Source organism: Lathyrus oleraceus, chromosome 7 (assembly GCF_024323335.1).
Source record: "Lathyrus oleraceus cultivar Zhongwan6 chromosome 7, CAAS_Psat_ZW6_1.0, whole genome shotgun sequence".
NCBI lineage: Eukaryota > Viridiplantae > Streptophyta > Magnoliopsida > Fabales > Fabaceae > Lathyrus > Lathyrus oleraceus.
The window spans coordinates 199,521,576-199,526,452 of NC_066585.1; positions in this window are offsets into that span (position 1 = coordinate 199,521,576).

The following is a 4,877-nucleotide window of genomic DNA, read 5'->3' on the forward strand; positions in this document are numbered from 1 at the left end:
AGGGAATAAATGTGTACTGGGATCTTCCCCAAATCTTGTTCCACTGATGAATGATTCAGAACATTAGGAAACTAGAGAGGTGGTACCAAAAGTTGAAAAAGCAAGAGCTTTAAAGTTGAAAAAATAAAATTTCCCCAAAGTGGGTGCAACTTTTGCACAGTTTTAAACAGAGAAAGTTCTGTGGCACTATGAAAAAAGTGGGAGATTGTAGCATGAGGAAAACTAGGTAGACTTGGAAGTGTAACACGACAAAAATGGCTTCATCCACCTTTGCCTTTACTCTCATTCTGCACCTTTTTTTTATTTTAATGCAAAAATGTGCTGTGAATACCAATTTTCTCTTCACATCATTAATCACATAATGAATAGCATACTACTAACACACTCACACCCTAAACATATAACAAAAGATTAGATTATATTTTTTAATAGCATATATATAAAAAACTTTTTTTAGTGTTTTATTAGTCCTTTATGTTTAAGGTTAGTTCCCTATTGACCCAAATTTTATATTCTATACATGTCATAGAATATGTCCTAACTAATCATTTAAAATAAAAGAAATATATATATATATATATATATATATATATATATATATATATATATATATATATATATATATATTATTCTTATTCTTATATCAATTCGTACATACATTATATTTATTATTTACAAATATGATATTGAATGTAAAAAATTGGTTAATATAATTCATAGTATGGTTAAACGTTTAGATATTAAAAATAATATATGTAATAAAATAAAGTTGATTAATAAATAATAAAGTTACTTAGTTATATAATTTTATATCGATATAAAAAATAATTTTAAAAGATAATTTTTATATATTTTAAATAAAATAAATTATAATAAATAGTGATTAGGGTGTAGTGTATGTTTTGGTGTAAAATATTATTATTGATAATTAAATCATCTATATTAATATAATCATTTCAATTTTGGTGTATATTTAGGTATCTTGAAATTAGTTTGGTATCAGTATCTTCCTACAATTAAATAAAAATATTTAATGTTAAATGAATATTATTTTATTTTTAAGAATTTTAAAATTTTATATAAATTAACTCTAGGATATTAGTATCCAACTAAAACTAAATTTTGTCTTCAATTTTTATCTAAATAGTTTAATGGTTGAAATTAATTCTTTAAATGTAAATAAATGAAAGGTGCATCTTTGAATCAACATATTTGCAATTGAATATTTTTATATAATTACAAACCAATTTGATTTAACTAGACATCTTCAATATAATTTATTTAATGATATTTAGTGACAAGATATTATTTATAGTTTATCGTATAAGGAATACGTACACAAATTTATGACAATGTGAAAACGTGCTTACTGGACCACTATCTTTTTCTATCTGATAATGAAAAACAATGTGAAAACTCTTTTTTATCTTAACTTAAATTTGAAGCAGATTTGAGGTTATGATTGAGGAAGGTGATATAGATTGTCGATTATTTAGTATGGACCACAAAGTTAGAACTGCATAAATTAGGAAAACCCTTTATAGATTATAACCATCGTACATAACTCTGACAAAGTTTATAATTTCTCTATCTTTGTTTATTTATATCTCTTTTTCCCAGAATCTTTATCCTCTGAAAAGAAATGGATACAGCTTCTAAATAATTTTTTATCTTGTTGTACAATGCAATCTTACTTTCCTGAATTATTTATCTTCATTCTATTATCTTCTGGAAAATTATATGAATGCACTTCATGACTCAGATATCCACTATCTATTTTTCATTTTATATCATCTATAGTCAACCAGCACACTGTCCAGTTAATTGCATCAAGTCACTAATAAGGATTTAATTTACAAATCAATAATTTATTAACATCTACGGAATCTGTTGAAATATGTGAAGCAAAGACTTTGTAAAATGTAATCGATTAGAAAACTCATTGTACTATCTTTAATATATTTTTTGTTTATCAAAAAAATAATTATTCCTATATAATTCAAAATTCCTTTAAAAAGTTTTATATTTGGTTTGATAGGTGAGGAAGTAGGATTCAAATCAGTCATTCTGAATCTCTTGAGTATTACTTTAACGTATTTTCTTTGATGTTGCACCATATCTTACTTTGTATTTTAAAATTTCATGCCTAGGAAATACGACAAGTTTCCCATATCAGATATCTCAAATTCCCTCTTCATCAATTCTTTGAACTTCGACAAGTTCTTCATGTTATTTTAAGATACTAGCAAGTCATCGATATATAAACAGATGGTGATTATATCTTATGCCATGATCTGTACATAGACACCATACTCAGACTTGCATTTGATAAGTTCCAATTCAACTAAGTATGAATCAATCTTCTTGCTACATGCCATAGGTGCATGTTTGAGATCATATAGGGCATTGTGCAACCTTTACACTTTCCTTACTTCCTCATTTATCACAAACACATGAGGTTATATGACATACACAACTTCATCTAGGGGACCATTCAAAAATGCTAATATCAAATCTAAGTGAAATGTCGACCAACATTATTTGCATGTCAATGCTACCACCAATTTGACAGTCTCTAATCTTGCTACTTGCGCATATACTTCAGAGTAGTCGAGTCCTGCTCTCAGAAAAATCCTCGAGCTACTAATCTTGCCTTATGTCTTACAATCGACCTATCAGGATTGTATTTTAGCTTGAACACACACTTTACTTTGATAGCTTTTGTGTGTGTTGGTAATTTGACTAGCTCCAATGTATTATTTCTTTTGATCGCTTGTAGCTCTTCGACCATAGCCGTTTTCTAGTGTTTATTCTTTAAGGCCTCATTATAGTTGGTTGATTTAACATCTGCATGTAAAGAGAAATGACCTGGATCTCCATCTGGTGTGACTTCATCATCACCAACCACTTCACAGTCTTGAAGTCTTGCTAGGAGAACTCTACTTCTTTGAGGTCTTTGGCTTGTGCTAGCCACACTCTCTCTTTATTGCTTCGACTTTGACGTTGACTAGAATGTCATCAATTAGAATTTCTTTGTGCTCGCTAATTTCTTTATCAATGTCATAACTCATCAATGGCTTGTTAGTTGCATCACCTAAATTCTAATCCCAGACAGATTTCTCATCAATCACAATGTCTCGAATCATTATGGTTTTATCATTGATTAGATTGAATATCCTGTATGCTCCAGTCTTGTGATATCCTACAATGATCATAGGTCTATTTTTATCATCAAGCTTCCTTCTTCTTGAATCAGGAACATGCTTATAAAAAATAGAGTCAAATAACTTCATATAACTCACTGATGGTCGTTTGCCACTCCATACTTCTTCAAGAACCTTGTTCTTCAGTTTCTTGGTCGGGTATTTATTTAGAATATAAACAGTAGTGTTGACTGCTTCACTCCATAAGGATTTTGACAAGTTCTTTTGTTTCAACATACATCTTGCCATATCTAATATGGTTTGATTTCTTCTTTATGTTATTCCATTATGTTGAGGCATGTGAGAAGCAGTTACCTCATGATCAATACCATGTTCTACACGTAACTTTTCAAATATCTTGGATGTGTATTCGCCACCTCCATATGTTCGCAGAACCTTGATCTTATTTTCACTCTGGTTTTGACAAGCCTTTTGAATCTCTTAAAGATTGAAAATATTTCATCTTTGCGCCTCATCATGTAGATCCAAAGCTTTTGACTATACTTATCGACAAATGAGACAAAATACATATTTCCACCAATGTTATGATCCTCAAATGATCCACATGCATTCTAATGTACTGCTTCTAGTATGCATGATTATCTAATTGGCATAGTCGAAATGAAAGGTTTTTTGGATTGCTTCCCTTCTAGGAAACTGTCACAGAGTTTGTCGGGCATCACAAGACTTGGTATACCAGTTACCATATATTAAGTAATAAGTTGATTGAGTGACCTAAAGTTCAAATGAACAAACCTCAAATGCCACAGCCGGATATGCTTCTGGTCTAAAAATTTTTTTAGATATTGTCCCTCAGTCGAGTTGATCATGGTCTGAAATGTCGTATTCTTTGACATAGGAGATTTTAAGACCAAATTATTCTGGGTATCAAACAAATATAAAGCTCCATTTTTCAAAACCATTGAGAAACCTTTTTCGACTAGTTGTCCAATGCTTAACATATTGCACTTCATTCCAGGTACATATAACACATATTTGATCATAACTTTTGATCCATTACGCCTTTGAATAACTATGTTAATAGTACCTTCTGCTTGCAACGAGCTATTATTTTCACTTAAATCTCTAGCCACACTCTTCGAATGGTCATATGATTCGAGCATCTTGTATTGAGGAACCATATCTTTTAGTCGACATGCTTATCTGCGACTGCATCCATAAGCACCATACCTTCATAATCATATAAATCTTGACGTGCAATGTTTGCTCCTTCATCATCCTTGCCTTTTGTCGCTCCCTTGTCTTTCTTGTATCAAAAATTCTTAGACAAGTGACCCATTTTTCACAGTTATAGCATTGCACACTTTTCTTTTCCTGTTTGTCTTTCTGATATTAGGTTCCTTCTCCTCTTTTCGAGAATTCAGAAGTTGTATTATCAACCTTATGATTTTAAGGGTTCCGAGTTTTGTCTCTTTTGCACTTGAACTTGTTGGAACCAACATTCTTCTTCCATGTTTTGGCCTGTAGTGCTTGTATTGAATCTTAAACTCATTTCCTTTCGAGAATCTCTAACTCATGCGCCTCCAATGAACGAACCAAATCTTCCAATTTCAAAGTTTCAAGATTGTTGGATTCCTGAATGGCTACAATAACATGATTAAAGTGAGATGTCAATATACACATCGCCTTTTCAACTATCATCTTATCAATTAG